This window comes from Oryctolagus cuniculus, chromosome X, assembly GCF_051225735.1.
Source record: "Oryctolagus cuniculus isolate XC-2025 breed Fujian yellow rabbit chromosome X, ASM5122573v1, whole genome shotgun sequence".
NCBI lineage: Eukaryota > Metazoa > Chordata > Mammalia > Lagomorpha > Leporidae > Oryctolagus > Oryctolagus cuniculus.
In genome coordinates, this window is record NC_142888.1 from 131,231,258 (window position 1) to 131,244,490 (window position 13,233).

At 46.3% G+C, this 13,233-nt stretch overlaps 1 protein-coding gene across 1 annotated transcript in view; it reads right to left on the reverse strand.

Annotated features, from left to right (window-relative positions):
- LOC100353147 (uncharacterized) overlaps positions 1-13,170 on the reverse strand; it is a 42,778-nt gene extending 29,608 nt beyond the window's left edge. The window contains exon 1 of the mRNA XM_051828521.3: positions 13,037-13,170. The gene's annotated coding sequence lies outside the window, so the exon portion shown is untranslated. The remainder of the gene's footprint in view (positions 1-13,036) is intronic.
- Positions 13,171-13,233: the final 63 nt, after the last annotated feature.

Consider the following 13,233-nt stretch of genomic DNA (forward strand, 5'->3'; position numbering starts at 1 on the left):
GGCCCCAATGGCTCCCTTTGAGTTATATGGCCATCAATTTCCTCTTCATTGGTTTACTGGTCACTTCTCTCCCGTTAAGGAGTAGTCATTCCCCTCATTAGGAGCCTCTACTTAAACTAACTCCTTTTTGTCGTTGGAGGATTGGGCTTCATACTATCGGAGTGGCTTGGGATTAAATAGTATAATTTAATCTTTTATTGATAAAGCCTATTGAGCAGCTTCATCAGCTAGCCTATTTCCAACAGCTTCAAGGGGGTTCCCTTTTTAGTGGCCATTTACATGGAACATTGTCATTTCAGCAGAGAGCAAATGACTCTCTAGGACCTGTGTAATCATTTCTCTGTGAATCAGTTCTTTCCCTTGCTATTGAAAAGCCCCCTTTCTGTCCACATTTTTCCAGAAGTGTGTACCACACCATAAGTATCCCGGAGGGGCATGCAAATATTCCCTTCCTGGCTCTCAAAAAGCTTTAGAGCCCAATTAAGCAGGTGCAACCCACCAGATGTCTGAGCAGGCCAGCTGTTGGGCAATCTGTCCCTTTCACATACTGAACAGCTATCACCATCAATGGCTGCACAAACACTGTGTCGTTTTTCCTCTATTCCTAGGGATGACCCATCCACAAACAGCCTCATTACCTCATGTAACAGGGTATCTCTAATAACCGGTCTAACTTTGTTTTCATATTCTACAATGTATAAACAGTCATGCTAGGTCTTGTTGGGTCAGTTTCTCCCCTCCATAGAAATCCGGGGTTTGTGTAGGCATCTCCTGCTAAGGTCACCTCTTAAGGCCCATGTGCACCCATGTGGGAGACCTGGAGGAAGCTCCTGGCTTCAGATAAGCGCAGCTCCATCCGCTGTGGCCAACTGGGGAGTGAACGAGCGGATGGAAGACATTTCTCTCTCTCTCTCTCTCTCTCTCTGCCTTTCCTTCTCTCTGTGTAACTCTTTCAAGAAAAATACATAAATCTTTAAGGAAAAAAGAAGAACTAGGTCACCTCTTTCCAAAAGGATGCTTTCATATTTTAGGATACTGGATATGTCAAGGAAATTTAACTTTTTGGCTTAAGATACTTCCGACCTGATGTGGGGTGCTCATCGTGAGTGCTCTCCGGAAAGTTAATTTTTGGCTTTCTTCCACCAGTAAGGCAGTGGCAGCCACTGCTTTCACATCCATCCACATTTCGGGCCATCCTTTAGAGACATGATCAAGTAGTTCAGATACAAAGGCCACACAGGCTGTCTTTTTCCTCCCCAACTCTGGGTAAGCACTCCAAGAGGTGCACCCTCATCTACTGTGACAAAGAGGTGAACAGGTTTTTCCAGCGAGGGAGGGGCTAGGATAGGGGCTGTCATCGGGGCCTGCTTGAATGCGTTTACTGTGTGACCCTCCTCTGTGGACCATTCTAAGGGTCAGAACTTTCCTCCAAAAGTTTGTAATAATGACTTTTTGTCCTTTGAGTGTAAGAATCAGCCCATAGTTGGCAATACCCTGTTAGGTCTAGCGGCTTTCTCAGCTTCCATTTGGTTTTAGGCAAGCAGAGGTGTACAATACCGATTTTCTCCTGGGATTGATTCAGCACTTCCCTTCACGATCAGATGCCCCAGATATTTTACTTCCTTTTCTACAAATTGAAGCTTATGCCTGGAAACACGTAGGCTCCTATCTGCCAAGAAGTTAAGTAGATCCCTGGTGGCTACTGACACCTCGATCCTAACATCAGGATGGTCATCTACATAGTCCAACAGCTAGAGCTCAGGTGCAGGGAGACACCAGCTTGCAAGGAATTGCTCCAATTTTTTTTCCAAAACATGACCAAATAAGTTGGATGTCTCAGTGAAACCTTAGGGTCATACGTCTATCTGTATTGCTGTTTTCTTCCTGTATGGGGATTTTCCTATTTAAAAGCAAAGAGGTCTGTACTCTCTTGAGTCTAGCGGGCAGGCCCAGAAAGTATACGTTAGAGCAACCACACTAAACCACTTGTGTTCATGAGGAATTTTACTGAGGGAGGTGTAAGGATTTGGCACCACGATGTTCATAGCGTGCAAACCCTGTACTAATCTATAAGACCCATTGTATCTTTACCTGAAGAACTGGAGTGTTATATGGGGACAACTCAGAGTTCTAACAGTCCGTCTTTAATGAAAACCTCTACTGTGGGTTGTAGCCCTTTCTTCCTTCATTGGAAAGAGGGTATTGTCTTTTATGAACTATCTCCTTTGGTACTGGAGTTTAATTTTCAGAGGTGTAATTTTTAACTATCTTTCCCACCTCCTCCCCCCCAACATTTCCCCTTTCATCGGTACTTAGGGGTCAATGGGTTTTTCTTCCCTTTCTCTAAGGAAATCTATCAGGATTCGTAGCTGTCCATAATCCACTCTGAGGCCCAGTCCTAATTTAGCAGTTAGATCTGCGCTGAGCAGGTTAGTTCCCACCTCTGGAACATATAGGAAGGTAACTTCAATTTCTCCTGACCTTATTTGAACTTCTGGTTTTTTTTTTTTAATACTGGGACTTGAAATACTCCCCTTTTTTTCACCAGACACTGTAATTTTTTGGGATAAGTTTGTGCCCTTTGGTTGACAAGCAAGGAAGGATCAGGCTGAAACCCACCAGGAATATTAAGTCTTCCCCTTGAAGTCCCACTTTTAAATTTACCAAGGGTTTCAGGTGAGACCTGTGATAAAGGAACCCCTGACCTCCCCCCTCCCCCACCTTGGTTCTCATCTAAGTTCATGATGGAATCATCTTTTTCTAACTCGGGACAATTCCTTTTTTTAAAACTTTTATTTAATAAATATAAATTTCCAAAATACAACGTTTGGATTATAGCGGCATTTTCCCCCCATAACCACCCTCCCACCCACAAGCATCCCATCTCCCACTCCCTCTCCCATCCCATTCTTCATCAAGATTCATTTTCAATTATCTTTATGTACAGAAGATCAATTTAGTATATACTAAGTAAAGATTTCAACAGTTTGCACCCACACAGAAACACAAAGTATAAAGTACTGTTTGAGTACTAGTTATACCGTTAATTCACATAGTACAACACATTAAGGACAGAGATCCTACATGGGGAGTAAGTGCACAGTGACTCCTGTTGTTGATTTAACGACTGACACTCTTATTTATGACGTCAGTAATCACCTGAAGCTCTTGTCATGAGCTGCCAAGGCTACAGAAGCCTCCTGAGTTTGCCAACTCCAATCTTATTTAGACAAGGCCATAGTCAAAGTGGAAGCTCTCTCCTCCCTTCAGAGAAAGGTACCTCCTTCTTTGATGGCCCGTTCTTTCTGCTGGGATCTCACTCACAGAGATCTTTCATTTAGTTTTTTTTTTTTTTTTTTTTTGGCCAGTGTCTTGGCTTTCCATGCCTAAAATACTCTCGTGGGCTTTTCAGCCAGATCCAAATGCCTTAAGGGCTGATTCTGAGGCCAGAGTGCTGTTTAGGACATCTGCCATTCTATGAACGTGCTGTGTATCCTGCTTCCCATGTTGGATCGTTCTCTCTTTTCATCAGTATTAGCAGGCACTAGTCTTGTTTATGTGATCCCTCTGACACTTAATCCTATCATTATGATCAATTATGAACTGAAACTGATCACTTTGACTAGTGAGATGGCATTGGTACATGCCACCTTGATGGGATTGAATTGGAATCCCCTGGCACATTTCTAAATCTACCATTAGGGTAAATCCGATTGAGCATGTGCCGAACTGTGCATTTCCTCCCTCTCTTATTCCCACTCTTATATTTCACGGGATCATTTTCAGTTAATTTTTTTTGACAGGCGGAGTGGACAGTGAAAGAGAGAGACACAGAGAGAGGTCTTCCTTTGCCGTTGGTTCACCCTCCAATGGCCGCCGCGGCCGGCGCGTTGCGGCCGGCGCACCGCACTGATCCGAAGTCAGGAGCCAGGTGCTTCTCCTGGTCTCCCACGCGGGTGCAGGGCCCATGGGCTTGGGCCATCCTCCACTGCATAGCCGGGCCACAGCAGAGAGCTGGCCTGGAAGAGGGGCAACCGGGACAGAATCCGGCACCCCAACCGGGACTAGAACCTGGTGTGCCGGCGCCACAGGCAGAGGATTAGCCTGTTGAGCTACGGCGCCAGCCTTTCAGTTAAATTTAAACACCTACGAATAATCGTGTGTTAATGAAAGAGTTCAACCAATGGTACTAAGTAGAACAAACAAATACTAAAAGGAAGAAAATAGTAAGTTGTTGCTCGACAATCAGGACAAGGGCTTTTCAAGCCATTATTTCTCATAGTTTCTATTTCACTTCAACAGGTTTCCTTTTAGGTGCTCTGTTAGTTGTCACCGATCAGGGAGAACATATGATATTGGGACAATTCCTTTTGAAATGTACTAGCTCTACACCATTGTAGCACCTAGCTGCTCTAGAGTGTATTCATCAGTTCTAGCAGCTACTCCTCCATTCTTTATAGCATGCTGGCCACGGTGAGCTTCCATTACCCTATGAGGACCTTTTCTCAAGTCTCTTGTCCACTGTGCCTTCCACTGTAAATATCATGCCTTTTGCCTCTTGGTTTTGATTTCCTCCTCCCTGATTACAAAGACTTTTTGAGCTTCCCTCAGTAATGCTTCAGTTGATTCTTCATTCCAATCATCTCCTGGCTCTCCTTCCCTCACTGGTTGCTCCTCTCAGACTCTATTTTGAGGTGTATAGGAGGTAAGGGATCTCAGGATTTAGTCCTGGAGTCCCTTTCCTTACCTTTTATAGAAGAAACTTGGGAGTGGAGGCTAACAGAATGGAACTTGGGTTTCTCATCGAGCAGAGAGAATAATCTCTCTGCTCCTGGGAAGACGAGGCTCGACCGTGTACATGCAAAACTAGAGGCTGGCATACCCAGCCCTCGTCTGAACCAGATTTAGGGCAGAACACTGGAAGCCTTAACATTGGATGTGCTGGCCAAATGCAACAGCAGTATTTAACCATCTTCTTATTTTTGCCTCTGGTCCAAGGGGTATCCCTTCAGAATCCAAACATCCTCCACAAAGGACTTTCTTGGGGGACTGCTGAAGAGAGCTTTCTGTGCTCTCTCTTCCATAGCTCTAGAAATTAGTTTCTTGTTTTGGGCTTGGCACAGTCAATCCACACAATGTGGATGTGTACTGTGTGTGGAGGTCCCTTTGAAAGCCTTCTGATGTGCTCACCCCCCACCCTTTCAGACATATCTCACACACCCTGAGATTTGTGCTTGCTTCTCAGCTACATTCTAGGGACACACATTTGACCCAGAAAATGCCCTACCACCAGGACATTACTTATAAAGTACAATTTTTCCTACCTTGTTTCTACATATGGAGTGAGCTGGTGGCCCATAGTGCTTGCTTTCATTTCTCCCAGTGTGTCTGTTGCTTTGCCTTTGGCCAATCAGCCTCGAATTTGTCTACAGCTTCCACGGGGATTGAGAACCCAGGCAGAGCAGGCTGCCCAAAACTGGGTGGGACATGTCTCTCCACCCTCTCGGAGCCCCAACTCCACGTAGGCACAGATTCCAGATGAGCCCCCACGTTGTGGGTCATGAAGCTACCTGAGACCACATACCCACCAAAGGATGGCCTCAGACACAGGAAGGAAGCAGAAAGCAGGGCGGTTATTGAAATCTTATCTATGTTGGCCACTGTGGGCTAACCACTGGCATCGGTCACATTGGAAGAGAGGACGTGAGGGTGGGATTACCCCAACAGGAGTGATCACAGCCTCTCCCCTGCTGACAACGGAGGAGATCTACCATGCCCAACTTGGTGTCACCCTGAATTCTTGCACCACCCTTCAGCATTGTACAGTGCTCCCTGAAAGAGCAGATACCCCACTAAATCACAGAGGCATAGCTCCAAGTTAAAATCTACCAGGAGAGTAAATCCAACAAGTATGTCCACAAATGCATCATAACAATCCCCAGAAATGCAAGGAACAAGAACAAGGAAGACAGCATGACTCCCACAAAGTAATGTGACAACACTTCAATATTAGGAATCTGAAGACGGCTTGATGAAATGCCTGAACAGAAATTAAAAGAAGGATCATAGGACTAGTGAGAAGAAAATCAATGAGAAGAAATCCATGTATGACATGGTTGAAAAATTTTCCCTTGGGATAGAGCGTCCAAAGGGGGCACAAAATGAAATAGTTGGAATGAAAAAATTCAGTATTTCATATAAAATAGATGTGGAAAGCCTTAACAACAGAATTGGTGAGGCAGAAGAAAGAACATCTGAGTTAAAGACACACTTTTAGAAATATATGTCAGAAGGAAGAGGAGGAAGAGCAGAGGGAAGAGAAGGAGAAGAAGAAGTTAGGAAAATTGAAAACAGTGTTTGAGATTTATGGGATACCATCAAGCAACCCAACATATGGGTCTTAGGAGTTCCTGGAGGTGTGAAGAGAGAGAATGGATTAGAAGGCCTATTCCATGAAAGAATAACAGAAAACTTGCCAAATTTGGTTAAAGTAAGGGACATCCAAGTACATGAAGCACACAGAACTCCTAATAGACATGAGCAGAAAAAAATGTTCACCATGGCCCATTGTAGTCGAACTTTCAACAGTAAAGCATAAAGAAAAGATTCTGAAATGTGCATGAGGGAAGCAACAGATTACCTTCAAAGGATCTCCAATTAGACTGACAGCTGATTTCTGATCAGAAACCCTGTAGACTAGGACAGAGAATGGAGAGACACAGTCCAAATCTAAGGGAAAAAAACTGTCAACCCAGAATACTGTACCCTGCGACACCCTCATTTATGAAGGAAGGCGAAACAAAGACTTTCTGTAACAAACAGAAATTCAAAGAACACGTCACTACTCGTCCTGCCTTACATAAGATGCTTAAGGATGTGCTACACGCAAAAACACAGAACTACAGTCATCACTGTGAAAGAAGGTGAAAGCAGAAAAATCTCCTAGCAAAAGCAGAAAGAAAGCCGAGGCAAACAATAGGGATATTTATGGGAAAATGGCAAGGCCAAGTCACTACTTATCAATGGTAAACTTGAAAGTGAACAGCCTAAATTCCCCAATTAGAAGATACAGACTGGCTGAATGGATTCAAAAACAAGACCCATCTATGTGTTGCCCATAAGAAACACATCTCACCAACAAAGACACAGGTAGACAGAAAGTAAGGCATGGAAAATATATCCCATGGTAAGGGAAAGCAAAAACGAGCATGAGCAGTCAACCTCACATCAGACACAATAGACTTAACACAAAAACTGTTAAAAGAGACAAGTGTACTATGTAATGATTAAGGGGTCACTTCAACAGGAAGATGTGACTATAATAAGTGTATATGCACCCAATGCCAGGGCACCTGGCTATTTAAAGAAAATGTTAATGGATCTAAAGAGAGACATAGACTCCAATACAAGAGTAATCAGGGACTTAAACGCTCCACTTTCCTCAATGGGCAGATCAACTAGATTAAAAAAAACTGGAAATCATACCACGTATCATCTCTGACCACAGTGGAATGAAGCTGGAAATGAACGACTTAAGAATCTCTAAAAAATACGCAAATGTATGGAGACGGAACAACAACCTGCTGAATGAAGAGTGGGTCGTAGAAGGCATCAAAAGGGAAACAAAACTATTCCTGAGAATGAATGAAGATGCAAATGCCACGTATCAAAGTTTACAGGATACAGAAAAAGCGGTGTTAAGAGGGAAATTTACAGCAATTATTGCCTACATCAAGAAATTGTAAAGGTATCAAAAAATGAGCTGTCAGTGAGTCTCAAAGACCTAGAAAAACAACAAACCAAACCCAACATTAGTAGGAGGAAACAAGTAATTAAACGTCAAAAAGAAATAAACAAAATTAAAACAAACAAAAAAAAACAATAGCTATGACATGGATACATCCCAGATGTCCTTTAACTGATGACTGGATAAGGAAATTGTGGTGTGTGTGTGTGTGTGTGCGCGTTTGTGTGTGTGTGCGCGTGTGTGTGCGTGCGTGCGTGTTTTTATTATGGAATACTATCCAGCTATAAAAATGAGTTGAATCCCGTCTCTTGCAACAAAATGTATGCAGTTGGAGATCCTTATGCTTAGTGCAGTGAGATAAGCCAGTCCCCAAAAGACCAATACCATACTTGAAATTTATCCACCTTACAAAATTAAAAAGAAAATACCACCTGGAGACCCTCTTTAAAATGCTGGTCTCACATCTGCACCAACAGGGTTAAATGGGTAAACCTTGGGTCGAGCAAAGGATCCTGAATGTTGATATCTCCCTTCCCCGTCTGCAAACCTTGTTTTCAGAAACTCTGATGTAAATGGTAAAGGTGGCAATGGGCATATACGAACATGTTGAGAGAAACAGTGAGTTGTACAGCGAGGAGAGAACTGAGCCAAACGGAGTCCCATGAAACTCTCAGCATGTCAGGGCCACTTGGGAGGTGGGGTTAACCAAGATACTGACAGACTCACAGAGTGCAAAGAGGAGCGCAGAAGCAACACGTAGTTATGGAGGACAAAGGAGACAGGAGGAAAGCAACGAGAAGAAGTACAGTAGTCAACTGTGTTGACCACTGCTGGGAATCAGTAAAGGGGGGGCCAGAGTACGTTCATCTGGTATAGCCCCATGGAGGTCACCAGTGACTTCAGGATGGATACAGGATGGGTAAAATTAGCCTAAGTTTGTTGAGGTTCCTCAGTTTTCAAAGAGATGTATTTATTTTATTGGAAAGTCAGAGTTACACAGAGAGAGAAGGAGAGGTAGAAAGAGAGAGCGAGAAAGAGAAAGAGAGAGAGGTCAAGAGAGAGAGAGAGAGAGAGAGAGAGAGAGAGGTCTCCCATCTACTGGTTCACACCCAATTGGCCACAATGGTCAGAACTGTGCCGATCCGAAGCCAGGAGCCAGGAGCTGCTTCTGGGTCTGCAACGCGGGTGCAGGGATCAAGGACTTGGTCCATTCTCTACTGCTTTCCCAGGCCACAGCACAGAGCTGGATCGGAAGTGGAGCCGCTGGGACTTGAACCAGTGCCCACGTGGGATGCCCGCACCACAGGCCGTGGCTTTACTTGGTATGCCACAGCACCTACTCCAAGGTTCCTCATTTTTTAAAATGATTTATTTATCCTATTTGAAATCCGTTTTGAAATCTATTTGAAAGTCTATTAGAAATCTATTTGAGTTACACACAGAGAGAAGGAGACACAGAGAAAGAGAGAGGTCTTGCATCTACTGCTTCACTCCCCATCTGGCCACACTGGTCGAAACTCCTCTGATCCGAAGCCAGGAACCTGGCGCTTCTTCCGGGTCTCCCTCATGGGTGCATGGGCCCAAGGACTTGGGCCATCTTCTACTGTCTTCCCAGGTCATATCAGAGAGATGATCAGAAGTAGAGAAACTGGGACTTGAATATCACGCCCATGTGGGATGCAGGCACTGCCGGCAGCAGCTTTACTCACTATGCCAAAGTGCTGGACCTAAAGGATGCTTTCTCTGACATACCGTTATTCCCAGAATCCCGGTTTCCACTTACATTTGAGTGGACTGATTCATCTCCCAATGTAACTGAGTAGTATACTTGGGATAGTCCTTTCTCAAGGCTTTAGAGATAGTCCTCACTTGTTTGGTAATGCTCTTGCAAAGGAACACAGGGAACTCCAACTGACGACCGAAGCCATTCTCCAAAACGCAGATGACATTCGCACTTGCAGGTCCACCCACGAGGACTCAGATAAAAGTAAAACCTAGATCTTAAACTCCTTAGGGAGACAATGACACGTTTCCCCAACCAAAGCTCAGATTTCCAAACAAGAATTAAACTGCTTAGGACATATTATGAGCCCAGGAAGACGTGCTCTTTCACTGAAGGTTCAGGAAGGTACTGTGCATGGAGCCACCAAAGATAAACAGCTAAGGACGTTCCAGGGAATGGGGGTGGGGGGTGGATTTTGTAGGATATGGATTCTAGGATTTGGTTGACAGCCAAATCTATCTAGGAGACTATTTAAATGGTCCTGACACAGACACTCTTCACTGGGCAGAGGAGCAACCAGTGGGTTTTCCGGAAGGGATTCAAGAACTTGTAGGCACTAGGAATAAATATCTCGGACAAGTGGGTCTCTCTCTTTGCGCAGAGAAACGGGGAATAGCGTTGGGTGCACTCACTCGGAGGCTGAGTCCACTTTTGTGGCCAGTGACCTACTTTTCTAAGTAACCAGATCGGGTGTCGTCAGTATGGCCTGCATGCCTAAGGGCAGTCACTGCCACAGCACTTCTAGCTAATTAAGGTCTTTATGAACTCTGGCAAAGCTCTGATCTCCCTACTCAAATAATGAAAAATCCTGATAGATGCACACAGCTTGGAATACCCCGTATCTTAACTGCCTATTGCCTGTGGCAACCTAACCCAGACTTCAGGCCAGATTTTACACCAAATCCTCAAGTCTCAGAATGCCCTTCCTAAGGTAGTCATGAACCACTGACTAGCACAAGAATACATACTGGTACAACAAAGTGGAGCACGTGCAGTGATTAATGGGCTGTGTCACATTTACGCCAACAGAAACCTCAGAATCACGGTCTGATCTATTGTCCATTGACCTGCTCAGGATGAGAACAGCACCTAAGGCTGCCCTTAAACTGAGCACGTTTGAAACGCTACATTGAAGACCCTTTTCAATTCTGAGGTTCTCTTTGATCCCAGTACTCAGAAAAAGCATGTTGCCAAAGTAGGACAGGCACTAGAGGCTCTGAAAGAGTATGGGAACAGAAACTACCCCGGGACAAGTCCCCAAAAGTCACAAGCTGCCAAGCTCCCCAGGAGTGCTCATTCTGTTAAAAACTTGGAAGGGATGAACCACTTCTGACCAAATTACAGCCTACACGGAAGGGACCTTCCAAGGCGCTACTCAGCGCTCCCACTGCAGTTAAGATACAGGGTATTCCAAGCTGGGTACATCTGTCAGGATTTAACCTTTTACTTGTTGAATCTTCGTAAGTGTACATAAGATAAGCCTTCCTACCCTTGTGGGCCAACTGAAGACCTCAACTACTCTTCAAAAAGTTAAAGCATACGTAAAATCATTTCGTTTGGTCACCTCAAGGCCAGTGCACACTGTGGGAGACACGTCTTTCCTCCATCTTCTCATTTCTTTGTTACAGGCAGGAAAACTCCCTGGTGTGCTCGTCTCACAAGAGGAGATCCAGCTGTGTCTCATGAAGCTGCTTTCAAAAACTGTCTATTGCCTGTGGCGACCTAGCCCAGACTTCAGGCCAGATTTTACACCAAATACTCAAGTCTCAGAATGCTATACCTAAGGTATCGTGGACAACTGACTAGCCCTAGAATACATACTGGTACAACAAAGTGGAACGTGTGCGGTGATTAATGGACTGTGTCACATTTACTCTAAGGGCAGTCTGTTTACTGAGAGAGACAATTGAAAAACTTTACCACCAGGCTTGGTTCCATACTTTGGGTAAGGAAAGCCTATTAGTCCCCACTATTTGGGAAACAATAAATGCTCCCTTTCTTAAGAGGATCCCACCTATGGTCTGTCTTTCCAATTATGCTCGTGCTGAGTGACCAAAGTAATGATGACCATGCAGGGGCCACACCACTGGCACAAGCAGACAGAGATCTTCTGCCTCTTCACATAGACGCACTAGATTAGACAGGCAAGATTTCCACTCCCAGGATACGAAAGGTCCATGACCCCGACCAGTACAAAGTAACTCTAGAAGATGGATCATCATTCTTCAGCATCCCCTCAAGATCAAGGGACAGAATTCTCCAAGGGGAGGGAGGAGATGGCATGATGTAACTAGGCAGTTATTCGACGTTTAGGCGAGCTGTAACTCTTGTACCCTTGCAAAGCAGTGTCTGTCTCTTGAACTGGCAGCTTGATACGCTCACCCTCCCAGGGCGCACCTGTGGCATCCTCCACCGGGGTGCACGCTAAGACTCCACCTCATCTGTGTACCTGATGGGGGGTACCACACTGCACCTCAGAAACAAGTGGCAGAGGGGGAGGAGGCAGCATGGGGGGCGGTGGGGGGGGCAGGAGGCAGAAGGAGGAGGAGAGAGGCCAAAGGGGGGCGGAACAAGGAGGGGGGCTGGTGAGGGAGGCATGGGGAGGCAGTGGGAGGTGGGTGCGGGGGTAGTCGTGGGAGAGCGGGTAAGCCGTGGTTGAAAAGGGGAAGGGGGCAGGCGGGTGCGGGAGGGGTGGCTGGGGCTGGATGGAGGAAAGCCCGTGGCTGAGCAACTATGCTCAGAGGTGTGGCTCTTGTTTCCCCCCTTAGTTGCCGCAGACCATGGTTAGGAGGTGGGGGAGCAAGGTGGAGCAAGCAGGGAGTGGGCCAACGGGAGGAAGTCCTAGGTGCAGGAGCAGGCAAGGGGAGGTGCGGGGGAGGCAGGGTAGGAAGGGAGAAGGGTGGCGGGTGAGGGGAGTCCTGGGGTGCAGGCAGTCCTGCGGGGAGGGCGGGTGGAAAGGCTGGTGGGAGGAAAGATGGAGGGACGGCCAGAAGGACTGGCAGGAGGAAAGACGGGGCAGGCGGAGGGTGGAAAGTGCTGATGGGAAGAATGGGGGTGGGGGGGGCAGAATGGAGGGCCGGAGGAAAGATGCGAGGTTGGGAAGTGCCGGCGGAGGGACTGAGGACAGATGAGAGGCGGTGGGGGGTATGGGAAGGGCTGGCGGTAGGAGGGGAGGCTCGCTTTCTACAGCTGAACACGCTCAGGTGGCCGCTCTTGTTTTCTTCGCCTTTCACCACAGGCCACCCAACAAAGTACACTTTCTCCCGTTCTAGGGCAATACTTTGGCCCGCTCATGACGGGTTTTTCTGTGAGGGGTGATGCACAATCACAAGACGATGGGTATTTATTCCTCGACCGCTAAATAAATACGCCATTCGTATCTGCGCACGTTACCACTCTCTGGTTAGTATTTGCGCACGTCTCTAGTCTCCCCTAAGTATTTTTAGCTTGGCAGGAGACATGACCCCCAGGAACCCCGTTCAGAGATGAATATAATCGTTGCCCACCTCAAAAGGATGGAGTAGGAACAGGAATGGGCCGCTGTCCGTGGCGCTGGGTTAGGCACGGTGTCCGCGGCAGGCCACGAGGCCGGCATTGCCGCGCCATCGTCCAGGAACAGGAAGTGCCGGAAAACGACGGCAGCGTCAGAACGCCAAGCGTCACCCCCTCGTGCAGAGGGGGTTTCCGCGAGGCAGAAGGGGCG